Consider the following 14406-nt stretch of genomic DNA (forward strand, 5'->3'; position numbering starts at 1 on the left):
AAGACAACGGTTCCAAGTGTGGAGGAAATTGGTATAGACTTTGAAGTAGATGGGAGAGTTGGAATGAGAAAACCTATAAAGCAAAGTCAAGTTATGTTTGTGTGCATGCATGTACTTATGTCATCTTGACTATAAGCTCACCAGGTTTTGATTTTAGAATCTTAAAGTCAGAGGGACCTAAGAGGTCTCGTAATCCAGCCCTATATGAAGCATCAGTCTCTTAAACATCAAAAGGTCTTTAGTCTCCGAGTATTGCCAGTGATCGAGGTCCCATTGCTTCCAGGCCTAGCTGTTCCATTTCAGAGAGCCTCCCTAGAATTACCAGTCTTTTGTACTGATTTCTTCCTCTGATATGCAGAAGGTTTGCTCCTTCAGGTATTTAAAGAAAACAGTCATCCCTCTGAGCCCTCTATCCCTGGCTTAGCATTCTTTGCCCCTTCCATCAAGCCTCACATTAGAAATCTTGTCACCATCCAACCCAGGTTATAAATGCCTGTGCTAAAATACGGCCTCAGAACTGAGTATAATACTCCAGAATGGTCTGATCAGAGCAGAGTACAGGGGAGCTATCACCTACCTCATTCTGGGTACTCTTCACAATAATGCCACCCAAGACTGCTTTAGGGTGTGTGTTTGGGTCTAGTTGGTTTGCAGGGATTTTGTTTGTTTGTTTATTTGGGGGGGTAACTGACTGTCAGACTATTTTGTTGTTTCTAATCTACTAAAAAAGTTATCCGTGTGCAACATCCATCACCAATACGTTTGTACAGTTGATGTTTTGACCCTTAAGTGCAGACCTACCATTTATCCCTGTTGAGTTGAACCTTAGTAGGTTTTGTTAGGGAGGTATCATGGTCTAATGGCCAGAGAGCTGCCCTCAAAACCGTGAAGACCTTGGTTCAAGTCCTACTTCCAACAGATTGACTGCGTGACCCTGGACTTCACCTCTCAGTTTGATAGTCAGTTTTCTCGGACTATAAGGAGAAGGTAGTAGTCAGCATTGGCAGAGGGAATTTTGTCACCCAGGTTCCCAGTGCCAGTGAGATCACAGGTCTGGTCTCTGTGCTTATTAGTCTTCGCCCATTGCTTCAGCCAGTCTAAATGTTTTTCTGAATCCCAATTATGTCCAACATATTAGCTTTCCCTCCCAGCTTTGTGTCATCCACAGACTTGGCAGGGAGCCCTTTGTGTTTTCATCCAAGTCATTGATAAAAAATGTTGAGCTGCACTAGGCAGAAGATGACAAGTTATATTTATGTAGTATATAACTTTTCAAAGTGCCTTCACATGGATGATCTCATTTTATCCTCATAACACTGTGACAAAGAACATGTACATGTTCCCAGGCCCAAGAAGGAAGGAGAGCCATAGGTAGAAGGCTTCATTTGAAAAAAGAAAAACAAGGAGAGAACAATAGGGAGAGGCTAGTATGGGAGGAAAGAGGCAGGCACCACCTCTGGGCAGCGTATTAGAAATAAGACCTGAGGGGACAGCTAGGTGGCGCAGTGGATAAAGCACTGGCCCTGGATTCAGGAGGACCTGAGTTCAAATTTGGCCTCAGACACTTGATACTTACTGGCTGTGTGACCTTGGGCGAGTCACTTAACCCTCATTGCCCAGCCTCCCCCAAAAAAAGAAAGAAAAGAAAAGAAAAAAGACCTGAGAGGGCACTCTGCCACTACAGCCAGTCACATATTGCAGTGTACTGAATATTAAAGATATTAAAGGAAATATTAATATTAAAAGATATTAAATATTTAAGTTAAAATATATAAAAATATTAAATATTTAAAAATATTAAAGGAAACATAAGCAGGCCAGTAAGAACGAGCAGTTTGTAGCTTTCTCTTTGGTCCCGCTTCCTCTAACCTTATTCTGTCCTCCCTCGCTCAATGCCCCTCTTTTTCTCACTTCCTTTTTTTTTCTCCCCAAATCTATAACTGTCGGTAATAACTAGAGGAATTGTTTCCTACTCTTGGCTGATGCTCTTTGACTTGATAAAAAAATTTTTTTACAGGATCTCTCTTTTCATCAGTGTAGGGAATCTCCCTTGAGGAATTGCCTTCACCAATGCAAAGCTTTACTTTCTGTAAAATTTCTAGTCATAGATTTGCCTGAGGGCACTGAAAGGTTAGGTGACTTTCCTGGTGCTACACAGCCCCAACTCATAATAAGCAAGATAACATTCGTATAACATTTTGAGATTTACTTATGACTTTTCCTTCGCCCCCCCCCCCAAAAAAAAAAAAAAAGCCTGATGTGGAAGGCAAGGCTTATAAAATGGGGGAGTGGGAGTGGTAATACTTGCTATTACCTTCATTTCACAGATGAGGAGATGTAAGACAGAAGTTGTAACTTACCCATAGTCACAAGCTAGAAAGGGTCAGAAGCAAGCAGTAAACACAGGTGATAAACAGCCAAGTTGGTTTAAATGTAAAACAACCTTAGGAAATTATCATAAGGGGGCAGCTAGGTGGTGCAGTAGATAAAGCATGGACCCTGGATTCAGGAGGACCTGAGTTCAAATTCAACCTCAGGCACTTAACACTAGCTGTGTGACTCTTACTAGCTGTGTCACTTAACCCTCATTGCCCCGGGAATAAAGGGGGGAAGGGGGAAATTATCATAAACTATCAGCAAGTTTAAGGTATTAGGAGGAAGGTAAAAGAGGCACGGAAACTTGTTTTTTAATTAAATCACCAACTTAGAGGAGGGGGGAAATAGGAGACCTAGTTGACTTAGCAAAGAACTGCAGGAGAACAGAAAGCTCAGTGAGAATGTCAGGAAGGGGAGAAGTCTGGCCTAGAGAAGGAGCAAGAGTTATTAAAAGGCCCCCAAGGACAAGAATGCAGCAGCAGGAGAGGATGTGTTGAAGCCTGTTCCCTGAAGTGCACTTACAGTTGAGGAATAGAAATGAGAGGAGAAAAGTCAAGGCTGAACACTGCTAGAACAGGCACTTTGACTTCGGTGAATTTGCTATTTGCTAAAGTTTCTACAATGCTCTAACGTTTAAAACGTTTTCTTAATCATAATAGCAATTGCATAGCAGTTTAAGGTTTGTGAAGTGCTTTCCATATATTATCTCATTTGACCCTTAGAACAATCATGGGAACTAGGTGCTGTTGTCCTCATTTTATAGTTGAGGAAACTAAGGCAGACGGAAGTTGTGACTTGCTCAGGATCACACAACTATTGTCCTAGGCTGGATTTGAACTCAGGTCTTCTGGAGCCTGGGTCCAATTCTCTATTCACTGTACCACCTAGCTGACATTTAAGTAGCATAAGGATTACAATCCTCATTTCACAGGCAGGTGACTGAGTCCAGTGTTCTTTCCACAATGCCACCCACCAGTAAATGATTACCTAGCAGATATCAGGAAGGAGAAAACCTGCAGCCATAGGCTGGAGCAGTTTTTCCTACTTTTCCTTTTTTTTTTTTTTAGGGGTGGTAGGAGAAAGGAGTTGGAAGAGGTTTGGTTCAGTTGATAAATCCATGACTTGCCGGAATGTGTAAAGATCATTTCTAAAATCCTGACCCTCCAAGGGGTGGGGGGAGCCTCCCCTGACCCATTGGAGTCAGGAGATGGGGAAAGAGACTTGTAGATGTGCCAGTCATTTGTGCCAAACACAACTGAAAAGACCTAAGGGCTTCTCATTTCCTTCTGCTAGCATGAGCAGGAAAGGAACAGACCTATCCAAGGTGGCTTCTGGGAGATTCTGGAAACATGGCTCCCTTAACAGCTCCTGAAGTCTGAATGTCTCTGTTCAGGCTTGGAGACCAACTCCTTCTCAGGCCCAGGTTTGGGGCATTTCCCTTTCCAGTTAATCTGAGTTCCGCTCAGCCTTCGAGAGCTCCATGTTCTTGATGACCCCAGCCTCTCTCCTTTTTGTCCTCTGCTCCTACCAAGATGCTTTGTTCTAGTGTTCTCTAGTATTCAGAATTATTTGGTCTCCCCTGGTGAATCCAAACCCTCCAATGCTTTGATAAACTTGATTTTACTGGTGCGAGCACTGTCTCTACTGGGATGGATGTCGAGCCACCATCCCTTCTCATCCTGTGTGATTGTTAGCAATAGCTAACATTTGTATTTCACATGAAGGTTTACAAAAGGCTTTTACATATTTTACAGCATTCCATCCTCACAACAACCCTGTCAGGGAGATGCTATTATTATCCCCATTTTACAGATGGAAAAAACTGAGGCTGAGAGAGGTTATGTGACTTACCCAGAGTCTCTTGGTCAGTAAGTGTCTGAAGCAAGTATTCAACTAGGGTCTTCCTGCCTCCAGGTTCAACACTATCCACTACACCCACTAAACTGCCACATGAATCTATGGAGATGGAGAACAAATACCAATGTACTTCACAGTATAGCCCTCAGTGTCCTGCTGTCACTCTTGGTATGTGAACAAGCTCTATATAATGAGCAAATGAGGCAGGAACAATGAGGGAGGGGTGAAGTAATACCACACCCCCTAAAAATAGTGACGGAGAAGGTAACCAAGACAAAGAGCAGGGATTCACATTAATGTAATAATACCAATGATAACTAGCATTTCTATGGTACTTTAAGGTTTGCAAAGGAGATTGAATGTATGATCTTACTTGGTTCTTGAAAGAACCCTGTGAAGTAGATGCTGTTATTACCCCCTCTATTTTACAAATGAGGAAACTGAGGCAGGTTACTTGCCTGGCACTCAGCAGGCAGTAAATGTTTATTGACAGACTGAGTGGCCCAGGATGCAACTATTAAGCATCCAAGGCAGGATTTGAACTCAAGGTTTACCTCACTCTAAATCCAAGCTTTTAGCAGCTTGTACTACCTAGCTGCCTCAATAAATAAAAAGTTTTATTAACTTTAACAGAAAACTTGGCCTAATGGATAGGGAACCAGCCTCTGCTCTGGAGTCAGAAAGAGCTGGGTTTAAGTTCTGCCTTCGACATGCCTGCTTCATGACCCTGTACAAGTCACCTCTAAGTTCCATAGGCAACTTTCTAAGTCTGTGAGTAGTGGGGCAAGTGCCAACCTGCCTTGGTTAAGAAAGCTCCCTAAATGAATGGAATCATATACATCTGGGCCCCCAAACAAAAATTCTTTTACTTAGAATTTTTCAAGGGAAAATGTTGAAAACATCCCAGGATAAGAAGAACGGGCTGATCATATCAGTGAAAGTCCTATGCCATGTTGTGTATCAGTTGAGGACTCGAGATTTAGCTGGGAGAAGCGCACATTTCGGGTTAGGTGCGTGATAGCTCTTAAATATTGGAAGGGCTAGTATGTGAAAAAGGGTTAGATTTGTTTTGCTTGGTTCCGGAACAGCCAACCATAAGCAGAATGGGCTTCTTTGGAAAACAGTAGGTTCCCCTCCTCACTGGCTGACTACTTGTTAAGGATATGGTAGAGGGTCTTTCATGGATGGTATGGGTTATACTAGGTCCTTCTCTGACCCCAGTGTGAAGGGAAGAATCAAAGAGCTTCTCTCAAGAGCAGGGTTCTTCCTTCATAGCTATCACTGTTCTCTGCTGTCAAGAGTCCCATTCCACAAAATGCTGTCTCCAGAGCTAGCCAGCAGGCTTTGGAGAGAGGCCAATGAACCAGTCGAGGGAAGCTCCCCTTCTGACTCCATCGAGGTAGAATGAAGGCCCCTTCATACACACACCATCCCCATCATGTTCAATTCTGTGGTTTTGCGATTCTTTAAAATGTAAAAGCATATCATGAACCCCCAAGTAGAGCACACCAACGCTGGATTAAATGGAGGATGTTGAAATGGTGATGGGGAAAGACGATAAATACAAGAGGAGGACAAAGTCAGGTAGTTTTTTTTTTAGATGACTATTGAAGATAGAAAAATAAACAGCAGAAATTACAGATACAAGACAAGATGAGTGGGAGAATTAGCCCTAGGGGAGGGAATGAGAGGGAGAAAATAAGCTTCTTGTGGGTCTGGCTGAGCTGAAGAGATAATTGCTTTGATCAGAAACCCTTTGCCATGAGAATAGGTATAGTGGAGCTGAAGTCAGAGAACCCATGTTCAAATTCCAATCCTGTTACTCATTACTTTGACCTCAGGCCAATCCCTTACCCGCCCTGGGCTCAGGTTTCCATTTCCATAAAATGGGAGGCTTGTCCTCAATGACCCTTAAGGTCCCTTAGCTCCTAATTCTATGATCCTTTTCTACATGGCTATATCTCAAATGACATTTTCATGCCCTAGTTCACTCACACCTATCCAATGGTGGTCCATTTCCTGGGTCACCTTTGTTTTGATGCCTCTGAAATGGTGGTGGCCCATGACTTGCAACCATTCATCTTTTAGGTTTATTTATACTTAAGCAGTCAGATGCATCTGAGGTGTCAGGTGCCTGTAGTGAGTGTTGGGGGAAGAGAGAAGGTGACATTAAAAGAACCTTTCTGGGGGCAGCTAGGTGGCACAGTGGATAAAGTACTGGCCCTGGATTCAGGAGTACCTGAGTTCAAATCTGGCCTCAGACAGTTGACACTTACTAGCTGTGTGACCCTGGGCAAGTCACTTAACCCCCATTGCCCCACAAAAAACAAAAAAAGAAAAGAAAAAAAAAGAACCTTTCTGCCCCTACATCCCTACCACCAGATCAATTTAATTCAATCCATTAGATTCATAAAAGTCCTGCACTCTGAGTTGGGGCTAGAAAAACCAAAGACAACCCATTGCCTGCCTTCAAGGAATTTCCAGTCTAATGGTAATAGAGGTCAGGTGTTTACAGCAATGGGTAGAACACAAAGTAGGATCCCAGATTGAGAGCTAGAAGAGAAGCTCACAGGGGATCTAATCCAACCCTTTCATTTGGCAGATGAGGAAACCGGCCCAAAGAGGTTAAGTCTCATAGGTGATAGTAAGTGGCCATGATGGGATTGGAACCTGGATCCTCTGATTCGGGTAGTTTCTCACTGCCCTTAGGTGTCTGAAGTATAATATGAGGGGATCAGAAGGACGCTGACAAAATGCTCTAGTGAAATCTGGAGATCACTTTCAACCAGGAACATCAGGAAGGGTTTCCTCTTGAGGGAAGTGCTACCTGCTACCCTCTTGCACACTAGGGAGTTTGGCATCTCTTCCCACTGCACCCATACCCACACCAATGGGGGGGGGGCGAGGAAGGGTGGTCAGGGTTTGAAGAATGGAATTGGTATGCAAGGGTAAAGGGGCTTAGGGCTGTGAACTGAGGGAGGGGGGAAGGGGAAAGTAAATGGCCCAAGGTCTATATAAGTCTTCGGTGGTTTGCAGGAGGTAGGAGGGGGAGGGGGAAAGGAGTGTTAAGTGTGTAAGTTGAGGGGAGGGGGTTGGGCTGGGGGCTGTGACTCACTTGCTCTGATGAGGTGCTAAGCCTCTTTCCTGGCTCTCCCCGAGCCCCTCTGCCTGGGCCTCACTGCTTCCCCCTCCCCAGCCAGCTCTGATCCACGTTTTCCACTCCTCCCCAGCCAGAGACCTCTTAGGACTTCAAGGGACCGGATTATGCCTGAACTCATTGGCCAAGGGATGTGTCAGGTCCAAGGGTCCAGAATAGCCCTTATGTCTCCCTTATATCAGGGACAGGAGCATCAGGAAACTCAGGACACTAGACTTGGATTCCTAAAACCTTGTGCCAGCCCAGGACTCTTAAAGGTAGCTGGAGCTTCTTGGTTTCCCAGGGTCACATTCGAAGGCTCCGACCACTCACCTCCATGCCCAGCTCCTAGGCCTCAGAGGCATAGTAGGAAGGTCACTCACTATCTGCTTGGGAAAACAAGTCTCCCATTAAGTCTATCTGAGATTAAATTGTGTGGTATAGATTCCAAGGTGTTCATATTGCACTGGAGCTGTGGGGGGCAGTTAGACAAGGATAGCTTCCTGGAAGAGGTGGCCCCTGAGCTGGCCTTGAAGGATGAGTAAGTAGGATTTGATTAGGCCAATAAGAGAAGACTGTCCAAGTAGGAGTGTCACTGTGGCAGACAAGCAAAAGGACATAGCCAGTCAGTTGCTGGACTTAGTGTTGGGAAGACTCAGTTTTCTCATCTGTTAAATGGGGATAATAATACCAGTAGTACTTACCTCACATGTGGTTGTAAGGCTGCAACGAGAAAAGGTGTACAGAGTTTTGATTTAATTTAAAGTGCTACATAAATATTGGTTGTTCCTATTAGCACACAGAATGGAAAGCATGCTGTGTGTGTGAGCATGTGTACTAGCTGTGTATGTATAGAGCAGGTCTTTGGGAAATGAGAGCAATGTAGCTACACTGTATTACTGGCCCCCAGTGTGGGGGTCTACTTAAGGTAGACCCACATCCTTCCTTCTATCTAATGGAGCTCCAGGGATGTTGTTATCAAGTCTTGGGGAAGGTGGGTGGAAGGAAGGGAAGGAAAGAGAGGTAAGGTAAGTGTTAGAGAGTACTGAAAGATAAGGTAGAGGCATTGTAGACAGTCAATTTTATGTTAAAGGTAGTAAGGAGCCTTGTTACCCTGGAGCCTCCCTTTAACATAACCAATATATATTAATTTAAGTAGAAATTTCCTCTCTTCCCACCAGTCTGGCTTGGGAATTTTCATTTGGTCAGCCAGAGGAATCTCTGGGAATGGGGTAGATAGACACAGGATCATCCACTGGACCAGGAACCTCATAAGTTGGCCAACAGCTCCCGGGCCTTTTAAACACAGCCTGCTCCTGATTTTCTGAACCAAGAATCAGTCAAGGCCAAGAGTAGTAATAGGTTCAGTTTTCCTGGTCTTGTCAGTCAGTTAACTGGAATAGCACTGGGGATGCCAGAAAAGGCAAAAAACAGGCCCTGGTTTTGTTTTGTTTTGTTTGGGGTTTTTTTTTAGCTTACAATCTAATGAGGGAAACAGCAAGCAAAGATATGTACACGCAAGATAGATAAAACATAAACTGTGGATAGTGTCAGAGGAAAGGCACTAAAATCAGGGAAGACTGGGAGGGGCTTCTTGCAGAAGATGGGACTTTACGTGAGACTTGAAGGAAGACAGGAGGCAGAGAAGAGGGGTCATATTACAGGGAGGGGGAGGGGGAGGCACAGCTACATTAAAAAAAGGAAGGACTTTGGGGGAGCAACCAAGGCCACCAGCTCCTAGATGCTCTGGCTGGTAACAATCAGAGGTGAGGTTGAGTAATGGGTTGGATGGATGGATGGATGGATGGATGGATGGATGGATGGATGGATGGATGGATGGATGGATGGATGGATGATGGAGTGAGCAAGCAAGCATCTATTAAGCACTTACTTTGTGCTAGGCACTGTGCTCACTACTAGGAAATCACAAAGGGTGGCAATGAGGACGACAGCCAGAGTGAAGGCAGTGGAAGGTTGGCCAGGAAGCGTTGACCACATTAGCCAGGTAGCTTGATCTCTCAATAATGATCCTCTCTAGCATTTTAGTCTTTCTTCTCTCTATATACAAGGTCCTTCCCAACAGTCCTCATAGTTATTAACCTGTTCTTCTCCAATCAGATTTCTCCAAGACTATCTATATATGCTGCCTTCACCTTCCCACCATTCACTTCCTCCTTAATTTCCTTTCATCTGGTTTCCATCCTCACCATTCTACTGAATGGGCTTTCTTTACAGTCATCGGTGACCCTCATGGCCAAATCTTAGACCTAATTATCTTTGACCTTTCTGCAGCATTGAACAATCATCTAGTCTAAACAATGCATAAAAATTTGAATTTGAATTTGAAAAACACCCCAGAAAGAGCATATCCTTTTGCAAAGTAGAACAGAAAGCATTATATGTGAAACCATAAATTTCTATTACATACAGCTTGTTTTTTAAAAGTATATAATAAATTCAACATGTTACTTTCAAAGCTATATTGCTTGTCTTTCCTTCTGAATGTCTCTCTCTTCTATGTATTTTGGAAAATGCTTCAGTGATGACCTTTCTTTTCTTCTTTTTTTTGTGGGGGGAAACAGCAGTCCCAGCTCCTACTTGCCTCTGCATATACTCCCCCCAAATAAAAAAAAAAAACATAGTACTTGTTACAAATAAGCAGAGTAAAGCAAAACGAAATTGCACATTTGACATATACAAAAACCTTTGTCTAATTCTGTGCCTTGGGTCCATCACCTCTGAGAGAAGGTATACAGCATGCATCATCACCCATCCTCTCCAATCATGGTTGAGCATTTCTTAAGTTCTTAAATCTTTAAGAATTATTTTCCTTTGTAACAAAGTATATAAAGTATTCTACTGGTTCTGCTTACTTCACTCTGTATCAAGTCATACAAGTCTTTCCAGGTTTCTCTAAAACTTCCTTTTGTGATTTCTTTTAGGGAGATAATATTCCATTATATTAGTATAAAATAATTTTTTTAGCCATTCACCAATTAATGGGCACTTCCTTGGTTTCTAGTTCTTTGCCATCACAAAAAGAAGTACTGTAAACATCTTTGTATTTGGGGGGCCCTTTTCCTCTTTCTTTGATTTCTTTAGGGTTTAGGCTTAGTACTGAGTTAAAATGAATGCACCAGTTAAGGACTTTTTGGAGCATAATTCCAAAATATTTTCCAGAATGGCTGGACCAGCTAGTGCACCAGCAGTCCTGTTGTTTTTTTTTTATTTTTTTTTTTTTTTTAGTGAGGCAATTGGGGTTAAGTGACTTGCCCAGGGTCACACAGGCTAGTAAGTGTTAAGTGTCTGAGGTCGGATTTGAACTCAGGTACTCCTGAATCCAGGGCCGGTGCTCTATCCACTGCGCCACCTAGCTGCCCCAGTCCTGTTTTATCAAAGTTCCTCCAACAACTATCATTTTCTTTTTCTATCATCCTTGCCAATCTGGACTTCCCCTCAGGCTCCTAAAGGCTTCTGGGTGTCCCCCTTTGCAGACCTAGACTGAATGAAAGCATTCACTGTAGCTTCTCTCTTTATTCTCAATCTTTGTTAAGTGTGGCACTCTATTGTTTCATTTATTTATTTGCTTTTACTTATTCAATCATATCAGCTGGTCAACTGCATTTTGTAGAGGAGGAAACTTGGGCGAGGAAGGAAAAAGGTCCATGCCTGGGTTATACAACTGCTACTAAATTTTGGTTGCAGATTATAACCCCAGGTCTCCTGATTCTAAACCCAGCGCTTTTCCTATAGCACTGTCATATAACTTTCTCCTTTTATGACCACTTTCTCAGTTTCACTTACTCCTATTTCTCCTCTAGCTCCATATCGGTGGGCATTCCACAAAATTCGATTCTCATCTCTCTTCTCTTCATTCTCTCCTTCACATATCTCATTCATACTCTCTCAGGCTCAAGACTTCAACCAACACTCCAGTGTATATAATTCTCATGTCTACCTATACAGTACTGATCTCTGGTTCCAAATCACCTGCAGCTTCCAGAAACTTTCATCTGGATGTGCTGGTATCCTCACAGAGATAACCAAATATCATTTTCCAGCTCTTTGTCAAGTAGGCATTAAACTATGTTAACAGGAACAGGGTTGTTTTTTTCTTATAGTCATGAAATATTGCATTTGACTCCTCTCTTCCTCCCCACCCCCCTTTTCCCCACAACACATGCTTGGACTTAAGCATGTACATATGTATACATGGACCTCAGAGTCCATCTTTTCCAACCCACTCCATTGTTGGAGTCCTTTCTGCAACATCCCTGACCAGTTGCCATCTAGCCTTTACTTGAAGACCTTCAGTTATGGAAAACTCTCTCTCTTATGAGTCAGCCCATTCTTCTTTGGGACAGCTCTAATTTTATGTAAGTTTTCCTTACATCAAGCCAAAATCTGCTTTTCTGACATTTTTACCCACCACTCCTAGTTCTACCATCTGGGGCCAAGCAGAACAAATATAATCCATCTTCTACATAATGGCCCTTCAAATACTTGAAGAAAGCAATAATCCCCTGCCCCTCCCAAGTCTTCTTCTCAAGTTTTTTTTCCATCCATCTTTGCATGGTATGTTTTCTAGTCCCCTCCCAATCTTGGTTATCTGCTTCTATAGTCACTCCGAGTTCTCAGTGCCCTTCCTAAAACATGACGCCCACAACTAAGCACAATCAGTCATCAAGTCCTATTGATTCTTTTTCATATCTGTCTCATTGTGTCACAGAATGGCAAAGCCAGAGGAAAGCTTAGGGAGATCAAGTCCAGCCCTCATTATTTTGTAGACAAAGAAGCTATGTATGGGTCCAGAAGTTTGAAGAACTTTTCCAAAGGTCCCTCAATGAATAGGTGGCAAAATAGTCATTCAAACCCAGAGCTCTTTCCACCATACCCACACTTCTTCCTGGTTCCTTACTTCCTTTTCATCCTAATGGCAGCCACCCTAACCCAGGCCCTGCACTATTTCAACCAGTTAAATTTCAACCTGCCTATGATCAGTCTCCCTCCACTATATGCTACTGTTGGACTCTAAAGATCCTAAGCACCACCCACTTCCTGTCCTTTGCTGGCCTCTCCTGAAAGCCAAAAATCTGGAGATGTCAGGAGAGAGGCATTGACCATGCCCTAGAGCAAAGCTTCTTAAATTGTGGGTTGTGAACCCATATAGGGTCATGTAACTGAGTGTGGGGGGGTCGCAAAAAATTTGACAAAGGTTATGTATATCTATTTTATATCCCTATATCCTGGGGTCACATAAAAATTTCTCAGGCAAAAAGGGATTGTGAGTAGAAAAATTTTAAGAAGCCTTGCCCTAGAAATGTGTGGTCAATGCCTACAGTTGCCCATAGACCTATTCCACCACCACTACCACCATCCCATCACTGGAATAGTGGAGCGGGGGACTGACCTCATGGGAGAGGTCCAACTGATGCCACTCCTGGCAGACAGATGACTTCAATTCTCAGCCCTCTTTATCTGTCATCTCTGAATATGTGATTTCCCTAGCCCTCCCACCCCACCCCAGGCTGGGAGGAGGAGGAGGGCTTTGGTTGGATTCATGCAACCTTGGCTTGATATTTACTAGCTTTGTGAACTTTCTACTAGTCGCCTTGGACAGCTAAGTAGGGTACAGTGGATAGAGCACTGGACCCAAAGTCAGGAAGTCTCATGTTCCTGGGTTCAAATCTGGCCTCACACACTTACCAGCTATGTGATCCTGGGCAAGTCATTTGCCTCCTGTTTGCCTCAGTTTCTCATTTGTAAAATGAGCTAGAGAAAGATATGGTAAACAACTCCAATATTTTTTGCCAGGAAGACCCCAAAGGGGTCAGGAAGAGTCATACATGTTTGAAACGACTCAACAAAAACAACTAGTCACCTTACTTCTCCAGGTCTCCATTCCTCTGTAAAGGGAAAGGAGGAAAAGAATGATACTTTCATTTCTACCCTCCTGTGTTGTGACAAAAGTGCTTTAATGTTTGACTGTATATTACTGTTTTCAAGGATCTGAGATGTCCTGCATATGAGGATCCCTAGAAGGACAAATCGTAACCTTTCTATCTTAGTAGATGGTCTAGAAGAGATGAGGAAAAAGGAAGTTTTCAGAGAAACCTGGGCTTATGAACTGATGCAGAGCACAAAGTGAACAGAACCAGAACAATTAGAAGGACAACACTGTTGCAAAGACAAACATCTTGGAGAAACTTACAAACACTAATCCATGCAATTACCAATCAACTACAATCATACGGGACTTATGATGATGCATGCTACCTATCTTCTGACAGAGAGGTGATGGACTCAGGGCGTGGAGACATATTTTTTGACATGGCCAGTGCAGGAATTTGTCTTGTTTTACTATGCATATTTGTTACAAAGGGCTTGTTTTTCTTTTTCAATGAGGGAGAGAGGAAGTGGAAAGGAGAGAAAATAAATGCTTGTTACTGAAAAAATTCAAAATAAAATAAAATTTAAAAACTAACAATAGATGGTGTTCAAGGGTTACTATGGCTGAAACATTCATCACCATAACCCTGTCCAAGCTTATCTGGGCCTCCAGAGCCAAATGATCAGTCAGTTGCCAAACGTGCATTGGAACCTTTTTCACTGTGGTTCAACCTACCTGAGTTTGTGCCCTGTTGGCACAGCTTTTGAGAGCTGAGGGTCGAGGGTCAGGTCCTAGGCATAGAGGAGACATCTGATGAAGTCTTTAAGTGGAAGACTATTATTCTCTTTTTTGGATGGGATGTTGGGAGTGGGGGAGGTTTTGACTGGATCAGTGTCCCATGCAAGGTATGCTGTGCCCTGCCCCCTCCACCCCACCAAGGGAAGCATTTGAAAATTTCCCCCTCTGTGATCTCTTGAGAGTACATGTAGGGGTCCAAGACCTACAGGAACTGAGGAATAGGTGTTGGGGGTTCGGGTGTGGTGTTGGGGGAAATGAGCTCTTGGTGAAAACAGTCAAGCTGTTTTCCCCTTCCCTTCCTCCCCCCCCTCCAATCCCAGAGCCAAGAAGCAGCCCCGCCTGCCTGCCC

The 14406-nt window shown here is 43.4% G+C and overlaps 1 protein-coding gene across 2 annotated transcripts in view; it reads left to right on the plus strand.

The window, feature by feature from the left end:
* CHD6 (chromodomain helicase DNA binding protein 6) overlaps positions 1-13813 on the plus strand; it is a 197470-nt gene extending 183657 nt beyond the window's left edge. For both annotated transcript variants that reach the window (XR_006354944.1, XM_043987070.1), the window contains one exon: positions 13376-13813. The gene's annotated coding sequence lies outside the window, so the exon portion shown is untranslated. The remainder of the gene's footprint in view (positions 1-13375) is intronic.
* Positions 13814-14406: the final 593 nt, after the last annotated feature.

This window comes from Dromiciops gliroides, chromosome 2, assembly GCF_019393635.1.
Source record: "Dromiciops gliroides isolate mDroGli1 chromosome 2, mDroGli1.pri, whole genome shotgun sequence".
Lineage (NCBI taxonomy): Eukaryota > Metazoa > Chordata > Mammalia > Microbiotheria > Microbiotheriidae > Dromiciops > Dromiciops gliroides.